This window comes from Canis aureus, chromosome 35, assembly GCF_053574225.1.
Source record: "Canis aureus isolate CA01 chromosome 35, VMU_Caureus_v.1.0, whole genome shotgun sequence".
NCBI classification, from domain to species: Eukaryota; Metazoa; Chordata; class Mammalia; order Carnivora; family Canidae; genus Canis; species Canis aureus.
In genome coordinates, this window is record NC_135645.1 from 13,832,720 (window position 1) to 13,859,242 (window position 26,523).

Sequence of the window (26,523 nt, forward strand, 5' to 3'; positions counted from 1 at the left end):
ATCAACAAAACAGAGAGGCCATCTACTGAATAGGAGAAGTTATCTGCAAATTATACATCTGATAATGTGTTAATATCCAAAATATATAAGGAACTTATACAACTCAACACCAAAAAACCCAAATATGATTAAAATAGCCAGAGGACCTGAATAGACATTTTTCCAAAGACATATAAATGGCCAATAGACATGTGAAAAGATGCTCAACATCACTCATCATCAGGGAAGTGCAAATCAAAACCACAATTAGGTGTCATCATACACTTGTCAGAATGGCTAGAATCATAAAGACAAGAAATAACAAGTGTTGGTGAGGAGACGGAGACAAAGGAACCCTCATGCACTGTTGGTAGGAATGCAAATGGGTGCAGTCACTGTGAAAAACAGTATGGAGGTTCCTCAAAAAAATTCAGAATAGAACAACCATTTGATCCAGTAATTCCACTACTGGGTATTAACCCAAAGAAAACAAAAACACTAATTTGAAAAGATATACATACACACCCCTATGTTTATTGTAGCATTATTTATAACAGCTTATAGAAGCAACCCAAGTGCCCATCCATAGATGAATAAAGAGATGGTATATTTACACAATGGAATATTACTCAGACATTAAAAAGAGTAAGATCTTGCCATTTCCAACAACATGGATAGAGCTAGAGAATATTATGCTAAGTGAAATAAGTCAAAGACAAATACCATATGACTTCACTTACATGTGGAATCTAAAAAACAAAACAGACAAATCATAAACCAACAAAAAGCAGAGTCAGAGTCAGACCCATAAATACAGGGAACAAAAAGATGGCTGCCAGAGGAGGTGAGGGGATGGGCAAAGTTGGTGAAGGGGATTGGGAGAAACAGGCTTCCAGTTATGGAGTGACTAAGTCACGGAGATGAAAGGTCCAGCATAAGGAATATAGCCAGCAGTGTCATAATAGTGTTGTATGGTGACAGATCATAGCTATACTTTTGGTGAGAGTAACATATAAAATTGTTGAATCATGTTGTACATCTGAAACTAATGTAACATTGTGTGTCAATGATACAAAAAAATGAGCATCAGATTAGAATCAGCATCAGATCTCTTTTTTTTTTTAGCATCAGATCTCTTAACAGAAATCATCCAAATACAATATACAGCAATGCCTTCAGATTATGAGAAAGATTGTTTTTAACTTGTTCTACACCTTACCAGACTATCAATTAAGTATGAAGGTTAAATAGAGACATTTTCTGATCCAAAAAACCAAAAAATTTAACTCCTGTATACTTTTACATACAATGTTATTTGAGGAGAGAGAAAGGAATATATGGTACTCAGAAAACAATGGATCCAAACTACATCAGTGAAGTCCCAGTACGACAGCTATGTAGTAGATTTAAAAAGCAGCCAGCCTAAATTAGAGCAGGAGGACATATCTAGAAGAAATACCTTCCAAGAAAAAAAAAAGTGGGTGGTATCAGAAGTAATGCTAAAATGAAGAGGTTTTGCTAAATGCAACTTTAACAGAGGCAAATAAAAAAGAGGGAAATCCCCCAACAAAGGCATTTAGAAACTCCAGAGAAAAATCAAACAACTAAAAAAGTAAGGCAATTTAATCATTGTGAGGCACTTAGGACTACAGTTAATAATTATTACATAGCCATAATACTGTTAATATAGCTTATTGATTTAAAATCTTTAGGGTCAGTCCTCATATAAAGGATAGAAGACAATGTTGGCTGAAGATAGAATATAAACATTACCAACTTTGACAATGTAAAAGTAAAAGGACAGAGGACAGGAGCTGGGAGATGGAGAAAGGTAAGGGTGCCAATATCCTATTTTCAAAGCAGGGAGTAAAAAACCAGTTTGCAGGTGACAGAACTACTGACAGGTATTATTTACAATGGAAATAAGCAGAAGTGGCACATCCTAGTTATTGGCCTGTCATCCAGGAGAGAAGGTTGGGGGAGCTCCATATGGGGTGTGCATTCCAGGGAACAGATCTCTGCAGCATCTTCCAGCACAGGGAAATGCTATCTCTAAGAAGTGATCTACCTCTGCAAACTCTGAAGGCCTAGGGGAGTAGAGGCTGTAGAATCAAATCTTCAGGGACATCAGTCTTGATGATCCCATATTATGTTTCAGGGTCCTAATATTTTCCTGATTTTAGCGTAGCAGACCTGTCTTTGCTGAGCACTCTAACATTGCTGGAGCTCTGCAACTTTAACTATGAGATTTGGTTTTTGTTCATCCTACTCTTAGCTGTACCTTTGTAAGCTACCAAAGAGGCCTTATGGCTCTCACATTGTCCTTTTCTGCTTACTAATGACCCCATTTCTCATTAGCCCTCTGCAGGCAGTCAACACATCTTTGCAGTAACTGGAGACCCACTGTCTTTGTAGACACTTTGAAACCCCAAGGTTTTTCAAATACTTGACCCATCCCACCTGCCATGGCATCTCTCTACATAGAGATATTTTTACCTTTTGTGAAATCTTCAGTGCCTGAACCACCACTGTGTGATCATCCATGCCACACACATCCCTTATGATGGTGTCCTCTTGCCCACTGGTCATTGAAGGAGTAAGCCTCAGAATGCTATTTACTGCACCTCTTCTTGCATCACTTCTAGTACCCCTATGTTAGTTTAGGTCCTCTGAGGAACAATGCCAAGATAGGATAAAAAGTGCAAGACATTTATTAGGGAACATCTGTGAAGGAAAACGTGGAGGGAGACAGAGGAGGCTGACAGATAAGGCACAGGTCTGGGAAGGAAAAAAGGTTGGGCAAAAAAAATCTTAGATGATGTGCAGTCTAAAGAAGTTTCAGCAAAGCTGATGGCCAGTTTTTGGATGAAAGCTGCCTTTCTGAGGAATGCCACTTCTCCCACGAATGGGCCTGGCTTCATATCCCTGGTATGCTTACATTGCAGCCTCTGTATATGGATATGGATTTCACAGCATGGCAGCTGGGACCCTTAGTCAATAACTCAGACATCTGAAACATGTTTTCATGAAATTCACAGATGGTTCTTCTTGTGGATTTTTTTTTTACCACGTGTACATTTTACTTTAAAAAAGAAGATAAAGCTGATACAAGCATATTGTCGTAGCAATGGGAATAACTAACAAGAAAATATTCAGTAGTTCTTTCCGTGGAGCAAGGCTACATTTCAGAAGGGTGGGAGAAGAGACTGGTACTTTTTATCAGTGTCTCTTTAGTACTATTTGTTTTTTCACCCACATACCTTCTTTACTTTCATTTTCTTTATTATTAAGAAACTGAAAGAACAGAAAGAGAAGTCAGGAAAAAAGAACTGGGGAGATAAGTTTTCTTCTGAAAATAAATTAATATTATTTATTAAACACCTTATTATCACTAATCCTTGGGACATTTCCAACAGGTAGAAAATATTATCCCCATTTTACAGATAATGACACCAAGATTGAGGATCAAGTTTTAGGTCAAGGATTTTGCTAAAGACCACATAGCTAATAAGTGGCATCAGGATTTGAACCCAGGTCTAGATTCATGCTCTTTCTACAATAGGGACAAGGCGGTTGATGGATGGAGGCCATGTGGGGGTGAGCCATAGTCTGATCATTGGCTCATAAGGCCAGCCTAAACAATGCCTTGGCCCAACAGGGTTCTCAGGGATCAGAGGGGCCAGTGTTAGTCATTGTTTAATTATACTATACATATTTAGCCTTTTAAATCTTTTCTGAGAAATCATTTCATTCTAACCCCTTAATCATCCTTGATTATCATCCTATAATAAAACAGTGGGGAGGAAGATGCCTGTGGCTCAGAGTCTGGGCCTCTCTAGAGCAGGACTGGAAGCTGGATGAAGTCAGCAGCCTGTTTTCTTCAGAGGTGGACAGAGCACACACATACTATCTGCTCCGTGCAGACACCCTGAGCAGGGACCAGCCCAGAAGGCAGCCAGCGACTCCCTCTGTTTATCCTACAGTCTGAAAGAGAGAGACTCTTTGCAGACAAGTGTAATCTTTCTTGATAAACATATTAGTTTTCTGTCTCAGCTCAGTGGAGACTCAGATCCGTAGGTCTGTGATACAAACTCTAATAATATTTTCTTTTTCTATGGTGACTTCTCCTGGATTGGTTTAGACAGTAGAGGAGAAAGTCAGAGGGGGCCAGTGTCCAAAAAACAGCAGTCTTTGGCCTCAGGATAAGTGAGATCACAATGTGATATTCTACTGCCATCAATGGGCAGGTGACTGCCAAGAAAGCCAGCCTTATGTCTGAAGAAGTTTTGCAAAGGGAGAGTGAGGGACAGAGGAGCAGAGTCTGGAGTCAGTAAGTGTCCTGGGTGAGTTGACAGGTGTTTGACTGATACCACCTCATTTAGCACAACTAACTGCTGCTGACCCCAGCACCTCTGAGCCAGGGGTTGATAGTAATAGTAACCACTTTGCAGGACTAAATGATAAAAGGCAAATTAAGTATTTAGCCAGTACCCGGCAAGCACTCACTGTATGTTAACGGTTTCTGTTAAGAAACCTTCTAGTGTACTATTTTATTCTCAGAGGCTGAACTTATGTTGATGGGACTTTTGAAATCGATGAGTTCTGAATTTGTATGCAATTAGATCTACTAATTTTTTCCTTTCTGCTTTCTTTCTTGACTTTTTTGCTTTTCCTCTTATGATATAAATATACACTATATTTTCTTAGAGTTTTTTTTTAGTTTCCCTTTATTGTTTATGTTTGCCTCTTTAATCCACATGGAATGCATTTCAGAATATGGTATGAGGTAAGGAGGTAATTTTTTTTCCAAATAAACAATTTTCCCAAAGCCATGTATTGAGATACCACTTTTATCTTATACTGATTTATTTACACATATATTTCAGTTTACTTTTTAAAAAGATTTTATTTATTTGAGAGTGCAAGAGAGCACAAGTGGTGGGGAGGAAGGGCAAAGACAGAGGGAGAAACAGGCTCCCAACTGAGCATGGAGCCCTACCTGGGGCTCAAACCCAGGATCCTGGGATTATGACCTGAACCAAAGGCAGATGTTTAACCAACTGAGCCACTCATGCACCTTGAGTTTATACACTTTGAAGCAACTTCTATTCTAACATTCCTTAGTAATTTAAAGTTAATAACAGAAGATTTCTATTTAATAGTTAACCTTTTAAAATCCTGCTCAAATTATCAATGCCTCTGGAATGGACTCCATATACTGCTGATGAAAGAGTAGTATAGGTCAACTTTCTGGAGAGAAATTTGGTTTTGAAATGTTTATCTACCAAATAGTTATTACACTCCTGGCAACCTTTCCTAGGGAAAAGTAAAAAAGTTCAGGCAAATATTTATGTATATATGTATATTTATGTATTTACGTATGAAGCTGCCTATGTTGCCATTATTTGTAAAAGCAAAAAGCTGGAAACATTGTTTTTTGAAGAGTATAATTATGCATATTATATTATTTATAGAATGGAATTAAATCATTAAAACTGTATTTTTGAAAAAACACAGAAAATGCATTTTTATATTAAGTAAAAATACAGTAAACAAAATTTTACATATAATGTTAACTCATTATGTTTTGGAAAACAAACTTTAATCACACTGGTCTTTAACTTCTTTGAACAAACTCTTTTCAACCTCAGGAACTTGGCACATTCTGGTTTCTCTCCTGGAAAGTATTTCCACCTGTTCTTTCTAAAGCTGGCTCTTTTTTATATTTTAGATCTTTGCTTAAATGTATCATTTCAGAGAATCTTTCTCTAACTAGCATATCAAAAGGAGATCCAGATGCCCTCCCTAAGTCTCCATGTTTAAGCATCTAATTATACTTTCCACGAGTGAGTTGTCTTTTCATTTAGAAAGTTTACACCCTAACATCTCAGACTATATTTTTCTATTTTGTCTGCAAAGTGCCCATTCATGTGATCTGAACACAATGAATATGCACTGTATATTGCCCAGTCCACTCTTCTATTTCCTAAAGATTTAAATTTGTATCCTTAAAATAATCCACACACAAAAGAATGAAACTGGACCCTTATTTTACACCACTTACACAAATTAACTTGAAATGGATCAAAGATGTAAATGTAATACCCGAGACCATAAAACTCCTAGAACAGAGAGAAAAAGCTCCTTGACATTGGTTTTGGCAATCATTTTTTGGATATGACACCAAAAGCACAAGTACCCAAAACAAAAATAAACAAGTGGGACTACATCAAACTGAAGAGCTTCTTTCTACACAGGACAGAAAACTATCAACAAAATGAAAAGGCAACCTAACAGAGTGGGAGAAAATATTTCTAAATTGTATATAAGGGGTTAATATTCAAAGCATATAAGGAAGCCATACAATTCCATAGCTAAAATACCCAAAAAACCAAAAACCACACAAAAAGTCTGATTTTTACTGATTTTTAAAATGGGCAAAGAATCTGAAAAATTTTCCAAAGGAGATATACAAATAGCCAATAGGTACATAGAAAGATCCTCAACATCACTAATTATCAAATCATGCAAATCAAAGCCACAGTGAGATATCACCCCACACCTGTCAGAATGGCTATTATCAAAAAGACAAGAGATAACAAGCATCGGTGAAAAGATGGAGAAAAGGGAACCCTCGAGCACTGTTGGTGGAAATATAAATTGGTGCAGTCACTCAGAAAAACAGTACGGAAGTTCCTTTAAAAATTAAAAATAGAACTACTGAATAATCCTACTTCTGGGTATATATCTGAAGGAAATGGAAAAAGAAGAAAAGAAAAGAAAAGAAAAGAAAAAGAAAAGAAAAGAAGAAAAGAAAAGAAAAAGAAAAAGAAAAAGAAAAGGAAAAAGAAAAGAAAAGAAGAAAAGAAAAGAAAAAGAAAAAGAAAAGGAAAAAGAAAAGAAAAGAAAAGAAAAGAAAAGAGAAAAGAAAAGGAGGGTGCCTGGGTGGCTCAGTTGGTTGATCAAGTGACTGCCTTGGGCTCAGGTCATGATCTCAGGGTTCTGGGATCTAGCTCCACTGCAGGCTTCCCTGCTGAACAGGGAGTCTGCTTCTCCCTCTGCCCCTCCCCCCTGTTCATGCTTGCTCACGCTCAAATAAATACTTTTAAAAAATAAAGGTGGGATCCCTGGGTGGCGCAGCGGTTTGGCGCCTGCCTTTGGCCCAGGGCGCGATCCTGGAGACCCAGGATCGAATCCCACATCGGGCTCCCGGTGCATGGAGCCTGCTTCTCCCTCTGCCTATGTCTCTGCCTCTCTCTCTCTCTCTGTGTGACTATCATAAATAAATAAAAAAAAATTTAAAAATAAAATAAAAAATGAAGGGTATGAAATCATTATCTTTAAAAGATATCTGCACGCCTGTGTTCATAGCAGCATTATTCACAATAGCTAAGACACAGAAACACCCTGTATCTGTCTAGAGATGAATGGGGCAAATGTGATAAACGCACATACACACTGGAATATTATTTAACCATAAAAAGGAAATCCTGCCATTTAAGACAATGAGGATGATGAATCTTAAAGGCATTATTATGCTGAAATAAGTCAGAGAGAGAAAGACAAATCAGGTATAATTTCATTTACATGGGAATATAAAGAAACTGAACTCATAGGAACTGAGAGTGGATTGGTTGCCTAGGCATAGGGGTGAGGGTAATGAAGGAGGAATGTGTGAAGATGGTCAAAGGGTCCAAACTGCAAGTCAGAAGATGAGTAAGTCCTGGGGATCTAACATACAGCATGGTGACTACCGTTAACAGTGCTGTATAGTATACCTGAAAGCTTCTAAGACAGTAAATCTTGAAAGTTCTCACAGAACACACAAGCACACCCAAAAATGTCACTATGTGAGGTGATGAATCTCTTAACTAACCTTATTTTGGTAATCCTTTCACAATATATACATGTATCAAACTACTACACTGTACATTTTAAACTTACACAATGTTATATGTCAATTATATCTCAATAAAACTGGGGGGGAAATAGCATCTCATTGTGTAGTCATCGCTGCAGGGTGAACTGTGCACAGAAATAAGTTGCTGGTGATCAAACTTAAGGCAGATGTAAACATAAAACAGTGAGATATTTCTAGAGGGTATGTGTCAATAGCCAGGGCCCCCTCTACCACCTGTATTCCCTTAAATTCATGTCAGAAAGAGGATGAGTGTCTGGAGAGAGTGAAGTCAAGCTGCGAATCAGAGCCAGATGCCACTTCTCTTCTAGGTAGATGGGCCCTGAGGTAATTGGACCCAGGTGCCTTGGAGAGGGGGGGGCCCCAGAGCTTTCAGGGTGTAATCAAGCCTACTTAACTAATGATTATAAACAGCCCGTGTCCTTCGCTTGTCAGAGTTCTCTGGGCCTCTAATCTGACAAGACTCTGCAGTCCCTCCAGTCAAACCAATTCCTCCTATCCCCCTGCTGTTCCCACACCCCAGTTCCCATTGCTTTTGTCCTTCTGCTGCTGAAGGGGTACTGCTTCAATTCCTCTTTCCAGCCCCAGAGTGAATCTGGTGAATCTCTAGCCCATGACACCCAGTATCAAGGATTCCCAAAGTGCAGCTCCAACTAGGCAAAGACGCAGAATCCAGGCCCTCTGCACAGGTGGGGTTTCCCCACAGTGGTCCTGGGTCCAACACAAAATCATGGCGATTACTCACCTGGCAAACTTCACAGTGACTGCCAAGCCCCCAGCACAATTCCTGGCCTACCATAGTTCATAAAAATCACACCAAAGAATTATCACAACCAATGCTTGACGTTCACAAGTACTTGCAGTTTTTACAATTGTGGCCAACCTTTAGAATCTATGAAAAGTGAATTTCATTTTCTGGAGGCCCAAGTCTGAATTTGTGTGGCTAATCCATGGGGTCTAATAATTGAGCTAAGGCAACTGCTCAGCATCCAGATTTCAAAGCAACTTTGTGTATTTTCTTATATCACATGGGCAGTAATATGAACTCTCCATAACATTTTCAGTAATAGCCCCATTTGTGGGGGAAATTGTGCTTTAGACATCTACGAAAGTAGAGATCTAGGAGGAGATCCTTTTGATTTTTACAACTCCAATTATGCTCCTTATTTTCTAACTCTTCCCCTAGGTTCTAAGATAAACCAAGATAAATTCCATGTCCTTAGACAAGGTTAACTTGGTGTCTTCGGGCTGTCAGAAGTCCGTAAAGAAGCTTGGAAGAGTGTCCATTTCACAGATCTTAGCCACAGAGGTGGGCAAGCCTGTGACATGCCTTCAAACTGTGTCCACAGGGTCACCATCCCTACCCCAAAGCAAAGGAAGCTCCTGTTGCAGCCTGCTCAGGGGTTGGCTATAGGCAACCTGGGGTTGGCCTCTAAGGACCCTGCCCTCCTCACGTGGGGCTGATTAACACAGGGCCTCCTCCCCTGTGGAGAGTTAATTAGAAATGTTACACTTCAAGAGGAAAAACAAGAGTAATGGAAAAGGCATCTGTGTGTGACCAAAGCTTAACTGAAAACAGGCTTTCTCTTCTCTCAGTCTGGGAAAGCAAGGAGCTGCAGCCAGGAAGAGAACAAGCAGAGATGCTCATCTGGGGATGGAATGACATGAGTGAGTGTGTGTGTATGGCAGGGTGGGGAGGAGGGGGGCGGGGGAGGGGGCGCATGTGAAGGGAGGAGCTCAGGGGCAGCGAAAGGAAAGGTTGGTATGAAGAATGTGGAATGAAGCAAGGCTGTGGTGGGCAAGTAGAAGAGGGGGAATAACCTTTCTACCTTCTTTTGGGGTCAGGCTATGGTGAGGAGGGGAGTGATGGAGGTAGGATAAACTCAGTTGTATCTGGTGGCCTCCCAGAAAACTGGGCTTTTGATTAATTAATTAATGCATTCCTATCCAGATAAGCCCACTCCTTCCCAGGCCCCCTTCTCATTGCTTCTCTTGGCTGCCCTTCTATTAGCCACAATGATCTTATTTTTATAATCTTTTTTTTTTTTTTCTGAAACCAAACTTACCAGGACTTTAAGTCCAAATGTTAGAAATAGAGACTCCTGGCTTGTATGTCTCAGTCTATTGTTTTCAAATACATTATTTCCATAAACTTTTACTGAGCCCATTCTGGACCAGAAATGGTACCAGGCACTGGAAATATAGTCATCATCCTATATACTAATGAAGGACAGATAAATGAACAATTGCAATACGAGGGGATAGAAAGATTCATGAAATCCCAGAAGGGCACCTGGCTCAGTTTTAACAGATGACATCTGAACTGAGTCTTGGATAGTGAGTAGGAATTGCAGGCACAGAAGATTCGATTCAAATCCCAGCACTTCCTCCCAGTTAGGGGAGCCTCAGTTTGGTTATCAATGTAATGTCTCTAGTCACACCTACCTCACTGGTGGTCATGAAGATTATATAACATAAACTAAAAAGTGCATAGCCCAGGCTTCTGGTTTCCCAGTCTCAGTGATCTTCACTTAAATTCTATTCTCTGTCAGCCCCACCCCGGACCACACTGCAAACTGCTCAGCACTCAACTGCTCAGTCTTTAAGATCCCAAACCAGGAACGCCGCTGTGCCTCACGCTCTCACTTCCCACTCTCTCCCATTCATGCCAGTGCTAAACTGGCTCTGTCCCGCTTTGGGAAATTCAGTCCCTTTATCTTCCCCTCCCTTTCAGTTCATCTGCCCCCATGACTTTGTCTTCCTCCCCACGAGGTCCCCACATTAGCCAGGAAGTGATTCTCTTTGGTCTCATCGATCCTATTGCCTTTTGGCTTACACTATGTATATCCCCAACCCTTGCTCAACTGCGTGGTCCTCCTATTCCCGCTCCTGGCATTTGAGCATACTGGAGAAAATCCAGACTGTGTAGTTCCATTACACTTGGATGTTTCCTAATCTCCCTGGGCCCTTGCTACTTCTTAGTTCTCTATTTATTTCTATTGAAATAAGTCAATGTATGTAAAGGGCCTAGCACTTAGGCTGAAACAGAAGCTCCATATGTTTATTTCTCTTTCCTCTTCCCCCAATTCCTTATCATATTACCAATGATGCCTAGTCTGAACCTCTTCCATTCTTCTTACATCTCTGATTTCCTTCAACCCTAAACCTTTTGCCATCTCACATAAGCTTGTTCCACTTTCCTAATTCCCAGCTTGTGTTTAATAATTCAGAGCACGTGGCCTCAATCTGCTGCCTGGTCTAGTCATATTGCAAGGTCTTGGTTTCCTTTTCTGTAAAATGGAAATTATAACAGAGATGATAAAAAGTACCCATGCCATAGTACTGTTCCAAGGATTAGATAAGATAGATAGTATGTGTTAAATGCTTAGGAAAGGATCTTTTAATGTTGCACTCAAAAAATGTTAGTTGCCATGATGGTGGTAATTTCTGATGCATTTCAAAGCTTTTAAAAAAAAACCTTCCCTCTCTCAGAGAAATAGAGCTAGTAAGAACATATCTGCACTTTAGATTCTATTCTCTCCCAATCCTTAAAAGACTTCCCTCTACAATGAACCTCTTACTGCTTCAATCTCTTCCTTTCCATTGGCTTCTACTTCTGAATCTGTAAACATGTCAAGTCTTTCCCATCCTTAAAAAATAAAAAATCATGTCTCAGCTCTATTATCTTCTCTAACTTTCTACATCTACTTCACAACTGTCAAACTTGTCCAAATGGTATTTATAATTACAGTATTTTTCTCTACCCTCCACACTTACCTGTAAATCTCCTGAAATCTGGCATCTACCCTCAGCAGTCAACAAAACCACAAATAGCTTCTTAAAGATCACTGACCTTTTCTTTACCTTTATCCTTCTCATCTCTGCAGCATCCTTTGATGTTGGTTACCCAGTCTTTAAGGAACTCTTCTCTTTTGGAGTACTTGGGTCTCTTCTTTCCTGGTAGTGCTCCCTGCCACCACCAGCACCCGTTGCTCCTGACACCCGTTTCTGTTTCCTTATCTGGCTCCTTTTCCTCCTATGAATACTTGAGTGTACATGTTTTTATGAATCAGACTATAATCCTCTTTTTTTTCTTGCTTTATACTATCTCCCTGGACAAAGTCAACTGCTTCTATGACTAATAGTTGCCCTAATTATACCTCTCCAATCTTCATCTCATTAGCACAACTACTTTGAAAAATACTTTGGCATTATCTTGAAGAGCTGAACATCTGTATGCTATATGACCCAGCAATTCCACTCCTCAGTATAAGCCCAAGAGTAATTCTACACCTATGCACCAGGAGACACATGAGAAAAGGCTCATAGCTCACTGTTCAGAATAGCAAAAAAACTGGAAACATTTATATGCCCAATGACACTAGGTAATACAAACTGAATTTTCGCACAATGAAATGTTATATAGTAGTGAAACTTAATGATGCTCAGCTACACATAACATGTATGAATCTCAGTGACATAAGATTAAGTGACAAAAGCAAGTTCCAAAAGACACTATAGTATTAATTCTTTATAAAGCTCAAAAACAAGCAAAGTCAATTTATTTTTTATACAAGAATATATATGCAATAAAATATAAAACAAGGCAAAGGAATTCTAGACAAGGATTCACGATCACGGTTTCCTCTGAGGTGGAAGAATGGGATATGGATGCACACCTGAGTAGGTGTGGGTTACTGGTAATGATTAGATGGGCTAGAAGTTCATAGTGTTCATTATATTGCTAAAGGTAAAATACACGAAATAAAGTAGGGTTGTGCATGATCAATGATGAAAAAAATCTAGTTTTTAAAAAAGTTTTATTTATTAATGAGAGACACAGAGAGAGAGAGAGTGGCAGAGACACAGGCAGAGAGAGAACCAGGTTCCAGGCAGGGAGCCCGACGTGGGACTCGATCCTTGGTCTCCAGGATCAGGCCCTGGGCTGAAGGCGGCGCTAAACCAGTGAGCTACCTGGGCTGCCCAAAAAGAATCTAGTTCTAACCTCTCTCCTAAACTCCCATTTCATTTTTTCGTCCTTCCTACTTGGCATTTTCATTTGATTATTTCAGTAGCTCTTGAAACTCAAAATGTGAAAAACTGACTTCACATTCATCTTTAAATTTGCTGCCTCCTTAATCTCAAATTTTTATAAATGACCTTCACCTCCTCTGAGATAGTCTGGCCTATGCCTAGACTTCTAAAAGGCTCTTTGTTTCCTCTCATTCAGCTACTTGCCAAGTCTTACTTTATCCCCCTGTAACATGCATCTAAAAAGAGACAGAGCCAGATTTTGACCCATATTGTCTGTCACCACAGCCTATACTTTGAACTACCTATGTACAGATGATACTGGATCAGTGACCCCTGGGCAATGACCTCTGGCACTGGCACCTGACAGTTTATATGCCCTTGTCATCAAGGAAGCTGAGGCACCAACCTGTTCTTTTCATAGCCTCTACCTTCTGTTGAGCTCTTGCCTCTCTAAATCCAGGCTGCTGAGCACTCAGACCCACCCCCCTGAAATCTTGCCCAGTGTTCTGGCTTTGACAAAATTTGCCAGGCCTGCTGGACAGCTCTTAAGGCCACCCTGTAGGGAGGAGGGCCACACTAGGCTCAGTGTTGGTAGGAATAAACAGCTCTTGTGAGCAGCTGGGATCAAGGTGGACCCAGCCAGATGGAATCTCTGGCTTTTTCTTTTCTTGGGCCCTGCCGAGCAGCAATCTCCAAGAATGATCATAATGTACAGCCTCAGTGGGTTCTTACAGAAGCAATGGGGAGGATAGGCTGGGGCCCAGAGAGAGGAAGGGGGTCACAAGCAGTGTCAACAGCCATTTCTCTGCCTAATAAGAAGTGATTATTCCTAATAAGGACACAGCAGTTCCTGTTTACAGTTGTTCCAAACATCCCTCACACCACAACCCATTGCAAAATATGTGCCAAGGCCCAGCAACCTTTTCTGTTTGAGGACTCCTCTGACTTTACAGCTGTTAGGTCTGAAACTTTGCTGGATTCTGGCCTCTGCTCTTATGGAATAGGCATATTTTCTCCATGCCATGCCTCTTAGCCCAATGCTCTGCCTTCTTTTCCTTCTTTTGTGTCTACCAGCATGGCTCCCATTGTGGGCTTAAGCTCTGAGCAATGAACACATACAGATGTCTGGTGAGATCATTAGCATTTCTTCAGATGTCTTCTCACCGAACACAAGAAGTCTTCAAAATGCATAGTAGACAATTCCCAAGAGACTGCCTAGAGAGAGAGAAATTATGTAATTCAAATCCTACAGCTTCATGTCCTGTGAGAGATGTTTCCTGACTGGCTGTGCTGTGCCTGAGGAGGTAGATTCAGCATAGGAGATGAGAGGTCTCAGGATATAGAAGGAAGAAACCTTCTCTAAGAAAGTTTTCTTTCTTTAGGCAGTTTGCGGAAACCCTGTTTTTGTTTTTACTAAAACACTCAACACACAGTATAAAACAGGACTGTTTCCAATACTGCTGTCTTCCCAAGTTTTTTAAAGAGCTAGATTCTTGGTTACTAATTTCTTTTCCTCCCTTCTTACTCCCCTCCCCTTTAGCTTCTCCACCAAAGGGGCTTAGTTTCCACTCTAAGGACTGAGTGGGCCATTTAAAAGCACTTTCGATGGCGATGAAGGAATAGGAAGCTGTTATAGTATCCTCTGTGACAGGAGCCTGGGCTCTGTGGTTAGCCAGGTCGTGTGATGTCAGCTGTGGAGACAATTAACTCTGGACCCTCAGACAAGGAACGACATTCTCACTCTCCAGTGAGTGACTAAAATAGTTACCTCATACAGTAGTGTTGAGAATTAAATGAGATAATGTATGTAAAAAACAGCCCAGTTAGCATTATAATGATCAATAAATGGTGGTTATTATTAATATTGTGATCTCATTCATCTGGAATTCAGCCCCAAATTGGAAAGCCAAAAGGAAAAGGTTTCTGAGCAGCTAAAATTAATGTCTGTGGGCTGAAACAAAAATACTCAACTCACAGATGAGATTCTCTTTTTGAGCCTATTTAATACTGTATATAGAACTATATTAAGCTCACAGCAGATGAGGAGCAGCCAATTAAACAGGGAAGCATGCAGAGAGTACTCAGTGTGAGGGCTGAATCCCGATGACTGGTAATCAGAGCTACAGAAACAAGACGGAGAATTATAACCACACATTATTAAGGGGCACTTCGAACACGGTAATTCGTTGAGTATCCACTGGGTGATGCATCATCTATTGGGTGTAATGGGCATATTGTTTAATTCTCACAGCAGTCTTCTGCAGGGTGTATGTTTATCCTTGATATTACAAAGGTAAACATGAAGGTTCACAGAGTTTAAGAAATCTGTCACAAAGCTAGGAAGGGGGTATGACCTCAGAGCCTGCCTGCCTATAAAGCCTCCACATTTCTGATACTCCACACTTTCTCCCATATATCTTTTTAGGTCTCTAAAGGTCCTAAGTCCCACCGTCTTTCCTTCTTTCCTTCCTTCTCTCCCTCCCCCTTCCTTTTTTCCTTCTTCTTTTCATCTACTTGATCATTGAATCAAGGTACTTTTTTAAAAAACCTTATTTTGGATGATTTTAGACTCACAGAAAGCTGCAGAAATAGTTCCCATGTAGCCTTCTCTCAGCTTCCACCAACAATATCATCTTACATAAGTAAAATCCATTATCAAAGTGATGAAATGAACATCAGTGTGATGCCATTAAATAGACTATAGACCTTTGGATTTCACCAGTTTTTGCATGTACTTATTTCTCAAGGAACTTGCAATCCAGCACATTTCTTATTAGAGCATAGTTTGTAACTGGCATTCTTCGAGTGAAATTAAGTTCACATGTAAGAAGAAAAGTTATATACCTTAGGGAAAGATTTCATGCCAAATCACGGAAATAAAGTTTAGGCGCTTAAAGGATAAACCCTTTGCTCTCTGAAACATTTAGCTCTTCAAAACAATGAATGTGCCAAAGCATTCTAGATAGCCAGAGGTGATCGTCTATGGTTACTCTGCAGAATACTGAGGAGTTGACGAAGTTCTCAGTGATACAGAAATCCTGTAAAGAATGTAGTCTTGTTCAAGGTCTCCAAGTTAAGCTATGGAGGTTTTTCCCACCATGTTATGTTACTCTTCAGTTTCCAAATGCATCAGGACACCATATTACACAGCGTGGGTGGAATATTTGTCAGTTTGGCTATCTCCTCAATTCCTTCCATGTGTGCCATGGAATTTCAGTGCTGGAGTCAGGCATTTCTGAATACATTTTTCCATATGTAGATTCACCACTACCCACCGAAGCACACACATCTGACCTACTTAATGGAGTGTGAGATTGCTCTTTTCTTTCATCCTAAGAACATTTATGGTGATCAGAAGGGAGGCAGACTGCTGTGCTAATTCTGATCTAGGCATGTCCCAGGCCAAGAGAGCCAACTGTTTCTGCTGGTCTCTGGGTGGCACATCAGTCAAGAATGGAGCCCCTTTAAGCTCATTCTCCTCTCCATTTTGTTGCTGGTGTAGGAACCTTTGAGGCAGCCATTTTCTCGCCCAAAATATACAGAGAAAAGTCTCCCCAGTGCCATTTTAGAGAGATGTCCCACCAGACTTAGGTAGGTTTCAAGCTGACCCTGGCATCTTCCCTCTCAACTGCTTTTCTCCTCCATAATCTCCATTTGTGCTAGTCTCACCACCATCCTCTGGGAAGCTGAGACCTGAAATGTTAATGATGTTATTAATGCTGCCTTTTCCTTTGCCCCTCACATCTGTTCAGGGGTAGTGCTGTTGATTCCATCTCTTGCTCATCTCTCCTCTGTCCTGCTGTTTCCATCCATACTCACTTGAATCTTGGACAGGCAGGAAGCTGGCCACTTGCCTTTGCCACACTGTGAACTCTGAGGGGGCTGGGGGACTGCATCTTTGCCACCACTGTGGCTCTGGGATGGTTGTCACGCTGGACAGATGGTTGGCCCTTCAGTGATATCTGCTGAGTGATTAACTCAGATGCTGAGTATCATTCCTGGGAGACTCAATCCCCAGGCAAAGCTCTGTTTCTTCTTTTAGGCTGGGCTCCAAGGCTGCAGAGGAAGAGGATAATGGGGAGGCTGGCCACGTGGCCTGGGGAACATCAGCCTCCCTATGCCTCTGCTTCTTACCGCTTCCATAGGCCACTGCTCCCTGCCCAGCAGCATTTCCTGTTCTGTTACCCTAAACTACCATGTCACTGCTTTGGAACAGGTAAGAAAATTTGAATTGACAGCCATGAGTCCAGATTTCCTGTTATCTGTTCTCAGCAAAATGCAGTCACTCCTCATTCAGTAACTGTTCAGAGTTTCTCCTTTGTGTTAGGCACACTGCAGTTTTTCTTCCACCAGAATTTCTTCTTATATCTTCTATTGCTCACTCATTGTGTTTCTACAAGATATCACATACAAACTGTGTGTTTATCCATCATCATTGCTTTGAAATTCACCCACTCTATCCATTTTACCTGTACATGTATCAGAACTCAGAGACCAAAGTGGTAGCTCTCAGTTTTTAGGGCCAATTTGGGTCAGGGCCTTAAAAGACCACCTGGGATATCTGACATTCTGTGCCTCATGTCCCATCCTGAGATCAGTTAGATCGCTGAAAATACACCCAATACAATTACATCTTTGAGCTGCATTCTGGAGGATTTTCTTTGCCAAATACTTTCAAACTTCAAAAGCTGTCTCTAACACCCTGAGATTTATGCCTTATCTGCTTAAGAAGATAATCAGGCCACAGCTTGGCATTTTACAGAATACACACTGAACATACATCTGGGGTACTGGTTGTAAAATATGCTTGGAAGTCTCCAGACAGATTAAACTTTGTCACCGTTGGGTATTGGAAAGGTCACAAATTCCCATCAAGTGTGGCAGCCTGTGTCTGCCAAGCCTGGGACTTCCAGCTATGCTTTCATTCCCTGAAGAGACAGGGATGTGAGCTTGGGCTGTACTGGCTCTAAACCCCTTGAGCCTGGGAAATTAAGATTCTGGAAAGGACCTCAAATCTTTTTGTGTTAAAGGCAATGTGTTTTTGGAAAAACACAACTTCCTGTTTTTTACCCTGAAAGCAAGGTTTTTAAACATACAAATAATGCTCATAAAGTTTCTTAGACATCAAACAGGTCTTGCATAACAGTATTTTGATGATTGAAGGGTAAATAAATCAAAAACACATGCATTAAATGTCCCTTAAAATACACACATTTTAAAATTACGAGGGGAAAGTGCTTGACAAAAGCACCCTAGGTTTCATGAAGACCTCAATGTTTGAAAAATAGTTAGGACATTTGATGAATCCCAAACAAAATCAGGCTCTTCTATCTACGGCAGGATGCTGTGAGCCAGATTTCTGTTATTTCCAAGATAAATGGTCTGCCTAATCCTGGAAAAGAACGGCCCCCACCCCTGCAAGTAAAGCCCTGCAATGTGAGCCATCATCTTCAGTGGAGAAAATAGGAGTGACGTAATGGCCACAGCTGTGCAGTCAACCCTCTGGAGTAGCTTGATTTATAACTGCTTTGGGAGCCTCACAATATTACATCTCTTGATTTTGTGTACACATAATGTCTCAGCCTTCCCACTCTATGAATGTGTTAGGTAGTATTAAAGGTTTTTCCACTGGGGCATGTAAAACCTTGGCTTTGGGCCCAGCCAAAATTCAGCCACCCTTTGGGCATTATAATTGAGGTCTAAATAGAACTTGGCATCATCCTAGGGTCTCTCAATCAACCAACACTAAATGCCTACTAGAGCAAGCCAGTACTAAGATGGGGTGGGAGTGAGGGGGATGGAGGTTTCTCCAAGGGACATAAAAAAAAAGTTCAGAAACTCAGAAGATAAAGTCTCAGTTTCAAGCAGCTAATGATCTAGCTGCAGGGCTTAATCACATGGGAAATCATCAAATGCCACCAGGCAGATACAAATAAGGACTCCTAAACTAGGAAGGCTTTCATAAAGAGGAGAGGTTTTTGAGGGCTTTGGGGGATTAAGCTGGGTCATTCACTTGTGAAATGTTTACTGAACACCTACTATATGCAACACATTGGGCTGGTACTGGGGATGCAGAGGTGAACCAGACAGGCCTGGTTCTTACCCTTGGGCAGCTTGCATTTGAGTTGGGAAGATAGGCATCAAACAGCTAATTACATCACTTATCCTTAATTATAATTCTGAGTTCTAAAAAAGGGGAGGATAAGGGTACTGGGAGAAGCCGTAGCAGAGGCATTTGACCAAAGCCATAAGAGTTGAACTGTCCTAGAGCCTTTGTTAAAGTGTGGTTCACCACCAGCTTGTTATAAAGGAGACTCTCAGACCCCTCCCCAGTCCTAGTGAATCCAAATCTGTATTTTTAACTCAGTGCCAGGTGATTCTTAGAGCACATTAGACCTCTAGCAGTATGAAGATAACACAATATGCAGCAGAAGCAGAAAACTTGTGGGTCACACAAGTGTTTGACTATCCCAATTAAATGGGACAGACAGCCCTTTTTCCTGGATGATAGTCATAGACCTGAGTCCAATGTCGAGAAATCTATATCTTTTGCATAGATGCCGAAGGATACCCAAAGTCAGTTAATGGGCCACTCATCTTTGCCTTTCAGGAGGGCCTCTTTGTCTATCCGTATCTTTTTTTTTTTTCAGTTACACATCTACTGGGTCAGGATCCTTTCATGTTCCAAAATAGGAGATCTATTCTGTTTGGCATCAGTATTTCCCTCCCTCCCTCTCAGTGCTGGCTAATGCTTTCCAGATGAGGTGCGAGCAGCTGCTAATTGTACCCGGATCAGTCTTGATTTGTGTTTCAGTCAGCAAGGCACCTCACTAATGGGTCTGAAACTTGGCAGTGGGCCTGGGACCAGTGTCAAAGGAAACAGATCCGAAAGACACACGGAGAAAGGCAAGGAGACAGAGTGGATAGAAAAAGTTTAGAGGATGAAAGGAGGAGAGGAAATCAAAGGGACAGGAGAGAAGTAGAGAGCATTTGGGGAAATCAACAGAGAGACTGATCTGAAAAAAAACAGAGGATAGGGGAGAGGGAGGTGAGAGGCAAACCCAGGAGAAAGGTAGGGGAGGCAAAGGGGAAAGAAGCAATGGCATCTGTATCTTTGAGAACCAGACTGCATTTTGTGATGTGATCCCAAATGCTGATGATGCCTGTGGTTGCTTGTGTGGACACTGTATATGGGGAATGTCAGATAGGGCAGCCCCCACATTTCTGCAGGCAGTAATCTGATGCCTCTCTCTTCTCTGTGGCCTCTAGCTTTCCAAGGGTTTGGCAGGGAGCACTGAACTCTGACAGCAGCCAGCAAGTGAAGGCTCAAGTTCCAAGTCTGACAGAGTTGTGGGGCCCAGACACACCTTGGCTTTATGAGCTGAGGCCTGAGGAAAGGCCTCTCCTGGCTTGAGCTCTTGGAGCCTGCTTTCCTGGAATTGAGTTGGAAAGGGGCCTTGTTAGGGGAAGCTGAGAACTGAGGCCTAAGACCTTTCTGAGTTATACATATTCACTGTACTTATTAAACACACATATACACCTCTAGAGGAAGAAAATCCACTTGCCGGTATGAATTCTGAATTGTTGCACATGCAAATTTGTGCAGGGAAAAGAGAGGAAGGGAAACATTATCAAGAGGCACAAGAACAGAAAACAGATGGGAGATTGCCAGTGGACAGGCTGAGCTTTGCTTAGGGCATCAGCAAAGTAGCGTCACACCCATCCCTGCCTCCAGCAAGAAACAAATAAACAAGCCTGTGTTGTGGAGAAAAAAATTAATACTTCAGAAAAAAAAAGCATTTGTGTTCATATGTTCAAGTTCAAAAACCTGTAGACAAATGTTCTCAGCAACACTATTCACAACTGCTGAAAGATGGAAACAACCCAAATATCCATCAACTAATGAATGGATAAACAAACTGGTATATTCACATAGTGGAATATTATCCCGTCATACAAAGAAATGAATGCATGCTGAATGAATGCATCAAAAGCACTGATGCATGCTACAATTGTGATAAAACATGCTGGAAAACATTATGCAGAGTTAAAGAAGTTAGACACAAAAGGCCACATACTGTACTTTATTTACATGAAATATCCAGCAATGGCAAACCCATAGTGACAGGACATGGTTCAGTTATTGCCGGAGGCTGGGAGAGGGGAGCATTGGGTGGGACTTCTTACTGGGCATAGAGTTTCCATTTGGGGTGATGCAAAAGTTCTGGAACTAGAGAGTGGTGATGGTTGCACAATACTGTGGATATATTTAATGTCACTGAATTATGTACTTTAAAATGATAAATTTTATGTTGTGTTTTCCAATAAAAATGAAAAAAAAGCAGTGAAATAATCATCACTTTGAAAATCTAAAAACAAAATCAAAACAATCTGTTTTTCCATAAACTTGTTTTACAGTTAGGTACTATTTTTGAGTCACATATTGGAGGTGCATTACTATAATGTATTTTCCTATGTCCCTGAAAGGGAAAGAGCGATGAAGAAAGGAAAAAGGGTGAGGAAGACAGGAGGGGGAACGTCAAAGAAAGCCAGTGACACAGTGTAGGACATAAAGGTGCAGGGCTGGCTGCTGAAGAAAAGTGGCCAGGATGAAGCGGGGAGAAATAAGCTGACGATCTTTCACCTAGGAGAGAAAGAAACCATGGACATAAGAAAGAAGACACAGAGAAGGTGCCAAATCTTTGAGTCGTGTCAGATAGCACTGATGAGAAACTAAGATAAACTAAAAGAGATTCTTAAATCAAAACAGCAGAAAGACAAACAATGTGAACTTCATTCTCTACCCATATGTCCCCCTTTATTTCCCGTGAGCTGTGAAGTGCCCGAGATCTGGGGCTGAGAACCTGAGGGAGTTCAGGGGGGGATAGATCTTTCCACTCTACAGGGCAAACCTTCCTAACTAAGCCCAGTGTCCGTCAATAACTGGTATCCTGCCCCTGTGCTCCCCATCCGGAGATGTGATGAAGCAGAGACTGGATGAGCCCCAGTCAGGGATACAGCAGGGAGAGCTGAGCACTGTGCAGGCAATCAGGCAAGATCATTTCTGAAATCTCTCCCGATTCTATGCTCTTGGATGTGAAGGGTTCTAAGCCACACACAGGTGCCTAACATAAGGAGGCTGGTCAGAGGATCAGTCCATGGGTGCTTACCACACACACGTGCTCTATTTGAAAGAGGACTTGTTGGCAGAACTTAGAAGGCCCTGCCTCATAGAGAGTTGTTAGATGAAAAGACTGAGGTTGAGACTGTAACTTTTTTTTTTTTTTAAGATTTCATTTATTTATTTGAGAGAGAGAGAGAAAGAAAGAGAGAAGCAAAAGCAGGGGGAGAGAGAGAGAAGCAGACTCCACTGAGCTGGGAGCCCAATAAGGGGCTTGGTCCCAGGACTCTGGGATCATGACCTGAGCCAAAAGCAGATGCTTAACCATCTGAACCACCCCAGGTGCCCTGAGACTCTAACTTTCTTACATTATTTCCAGGTAGTCTCAGGCGCCCTGAGACTATAACTTTCTTACATTATTTCCAGGTAGTTGGTATGTAAGGATTTTTTAAATTAATCTTTTAATTTGAAAATAGACATGAAAAAGATGAAAATAAAAATCACTCATAATGCCACCTCTTTGGTGAATATTTATGCATATTTACCTCTACTCAGCACACATGACTATACTGAACATACTGTTTCATGTTCTGGGGCTCAAGCTCATTTCTCTTAGGTCTCAGACAATATCATAATGACGTGTGGGTTCAAGAACTTTATGATAAAGACAAAACAGGGAGATAAGGGTGAGATGGTCATGTGGGACAGGCAATATGGTTTATTCTGCAAAAGAAAGCACAGAGTTCCATCCTATTTTCCAAAAACTATCAGTAGGAAATACTTAGGAGGAGGAGTATGTTGCACACAGGGATTATGCCTTCAGTCTCAGTCCTAGAATGAGGACAGCACAATCCTACAGACATAAGGCAAGAAATAAACCTTACTGTTATAAACACACATATGCACACAACATGCAAATGGTATAAGACGGCCTGCATTTTCTAAGGCTTCAAGGAAGGGCACCTGTGAAAGAAATCGGCTTCTGGAATCTGGGTTCCTTTGTAATGCGTATCTGCTAATGCATTTGAATCACAGGTGGAGTGCAGGGTTTTCCCAATGGAGTCTGAACTCCGGTAGACAAAGCTTGTCCTTGAACTGTATGGGGAATTTGGGGGATGTCTCACTTCCTACATAAGGAAGAAGCTCGTGAAGGGCCTACTGGTATTTTGTTCTAGGCAGAAGAAGATGGACATAGCAGGTATCCTGCTGAACTCTGGTAAGCAGAAATCTGGTTTACAGAGAGGTCAGGAGGAAGAATTTAGGAACTAGGAAGCAAAAACTGCTTTCTGAACATTGGGATAACAGCCACTTACTTGTGCAAGATGCAGCTCAAGTAGGAGGTCAAGGCAATCCCTCCCCAGCTGCCTGCAATTCGCAGCCTTTATGGCTTTCTCCATCTCTTCAGGCCCCGCTGCAGCCCAGAAGTACACAATCAGTGGCTGAAGGGCACAACCAGTTCCCCCAAGATTGGGGTGTGGAAGGCACGATCTCTCAGGCTAATAAGTACCGCACTGGAGCATCACATTTACATGATGGCACAGTGCCATTCAGGCCCTCCAATAACCTGACAACTATATGATCTTCCAGTGGTCCCTCACTGCACTCAAAACAAATTCCTACACTTTTATCATGGTCTGCAAGGCCTGTGGCCTGCACTACGACACTCCTCCAACCTGTCATCTTATCCCTTATGATGCCACACTTAACTCCCTTGCTTCCAGCCACAGGGACCTCCCTGTGGCACCCAGCACATTCCTGCCTGTCCCCGGGCTCACTGTGCCCTTTGCCTTGGACACTTTTCCCTCTGTGTTTACATCGCTTCCTCTGACACTTCATTCCAGCTCTGCTCAAATGTCACATCAGAACCACCAAAGCATTCGGACCACCTATCCCAAATAATATCCCCACTCCATTACTTACCGATTGGCAGTAGGCAAAAGTACTAACAGAGCCAGCAAAGAGAACAGATAGGGATGGAGGGAAGATATATATAAATACATATAGAAATATGTATTTAAAAATACATACATATCTTGTTTATCATTTGTCACCACCACTTGAATATAGGTACCATGAGAGCAGGGACTTTGTTTTGTTCACTGCTATATCCCTGGCACCTTAAATAATATCTGGCACTCAGGGTTCAGTGAACAGGGGCCGAATTAATGGATGGTCACTTTTTCTTTCATGCTGATTACCTTTACCTTTCAGTCCACAACTTAGAGCCATTTCTCTCCTGACTCTTGATCTCTCTACTTGCACTTAAGCCTCAAGTTAACTGCCACAGTTTCAAATAGAAAATGTCCTCAAACCATCTGAATCCCAAATCAGGGAAGAGTAGAAGGACTGGTCTTTAGAATTCCCTTGGATATAGCTGCTTCTCCTTTGGACGCAGCATTTTCTTCATCAATCCTGAGTCCCTGACTCAAATGAATCCCCTCTTCCCTCTACCCAACTCAGAAACAAGGGGGGCTCCCTTAAAACTGATTTTAGGCTAATCTTGTCTCACCTGTGTGGTAACTGATGCCCTCCCAATTTTTTTGTTTTTTGTTTTACAGATTTTCTTTTTCAGCAACCTCTACACTCAATGTGGGGCTTGAACTCAACCCTGAGATCAGGAGTTGCATGTGCCAGCCCAGCGCCTTGCTCCAAATGGTAAAGGACTCTATCACATATCCAGCTGGTGACAATGTAGGGCAGCAGACAAACATCTCCAGGCCTGCATCATCTGGGTTCTCACACCGAGCTGTTATCATGAGTATAATAAACCTACTCCATTCCTGAGCCCTCACTTCTAACTCTGCCCGAAGAATCTGTCTATGACAAAGATACAGTCAATGACACCGACTTGAGATGCCCTAGCCTCCTGGCACCCATATTCCTAGTTCTGATTTCTGTGGCTTCCCATCACTCTGTTCTTCTGGACCCAAGTAGCTCCATCATTTATTTTCCTCCAGCGCGAGCCCTGGGAGCACCTGATGACTGAGGCTAATATCCTTAGAGTGATCTTATGACCCAATGGCTTCTGGCCATTACTCTCAGTTTAGAACCTTGTGTGTAGGAAGGACACAGTTTCAAAATGCCCTAAAAATAATGAGATCAAAGATAAATCTTAAAAGCCTGAGTGGTGATCCTCAAGATACTTTGGTTTATATGTGGAGTTTGGGTTTGTATGTGGCCAGCTTCTTTGTCTTCTGGTGTTGTAAGGACACTTAGAGAGGGGCTGTTGCTTCTAAAAATTTGGATGCTGCCATCTTCAGAACTGCCCTTCCTGGCTGGTGGAGGTTTTCCAATGCTGCAGGAGGGCAGCTTTTCCTACTTCAGGTGCCTACCTGGGACTATGACCTCATCTGAAGGAAGGAGCTGGAACCCTTAGGGCTGGGAGGCTGTGGCTGGGGAAAAGGAAGGATGGAAGAGGTGGAGTGGCCTTAGCTTGTTATAGGTGCCTCATTATACACGTCTAAATTTGGCTCTCTCTCAAGCCTGCTCAACCAAGAAATGTGCATGCAAGAATTTTTTTTTTTTTTTTTTTTAGCTGTAATGAGTTTTGTTATACCTCCCATGCCAGAAACTTCTTTGAGGACAAACAGTAACATATGTAGATAGACATTACCTAGATGTCCAGCAAGACAGGACACTATGATATGCTAAGAGAAGAAATTCAAATGTTTATGCACATGTCACCAAAGCATTTTAGCATCTTCTTTTCACATACACTCAGTCTGCAGAGCTGTGGGCATGTTCACTTGCCCACTGCAGACAAGTAGATGAGGTGGACATCAGAGTACTCTAAGTCCTCTTGCCTAATACAGCCAGAAGTAGAGAAAATATGAATCTAGATTCTCACTCACTCCCTGCCCCCAATCTTTGATTCTTGGCCATTGTCTAACTTGTAACAGCCACATGATAAAGAACTTATTAACTTGTAATATAATGCATGAATAAGAAGGTAAAAAAAAAAAACTGCCCTTCCAACAGAAGGACTTTCTAAATATGAAACAAAACCTAGAAACCAGAAATGAAAAGATTCACATGTTTGACTACATCTAAACTAAACATCTTTGCAAGGTAAAAAATATTTGTTAAGCAGAATCAAAAGACACATGACCTACTGGGGGAAAATGTGTACCTTGTATCACAGATAAATGTTTAATTTTTCTAAGAACTTAGAAAATATCAACTAAAAAAACTACCAACCGAATAGAAGAAATAATAAAGGATATTAATAGATATTTAATAGAAAGGAATATACAAGTAGCTCTGAAATGTGTAAAAGATGAAAAAATCTGGGCAGCCCTGGTGGCTCGGCGGTTTAGCACCTGTCTTCAGCCCAGGGCGTGACCCTGGAGACCCGGGATGGAGTCCCACGTTGGGCTCCCTACATGGAGCCTGCTTCTCCCTGTGTGTCTCTCTCTCTCATGAATAAATAAAATAAAATAAAAAAGATGAAAAAGTCTTATTCATAAGGGGA

The 26,523-nt window shown here is 41.4% G+C and overlaps 1 protein-coding gene and 1 long non-coding RNA gene across 8 annotated transcripts in view; one reads left to right on the forward strand and one right to left on the reverse strand.

Moving 5' to 3' along the window:
• Nucleotides 1-26,523, reverse strand: part of BOC (BOC cell adhesion associated, oncogene regulated) — a 120,980-nt gene that overhangs the window by 92,773 nt on the left and 1,684 nt on the right. The gene's annotated exons all lie outside the window — the stretch shown is intronic.
• Nucleotides 9,416-26,159, forward strand: LOC144305566 (uncharacterized). The gene is made up of 3 exons (XR_013372561.1): nucleotides 9,416-9,565; nucleotides 23,458-23,555; nucleotides 24,611-26,159. It is a non-coding gene; the product is annotated as an uncharacterized LOC144305566 (long non-coding RNA).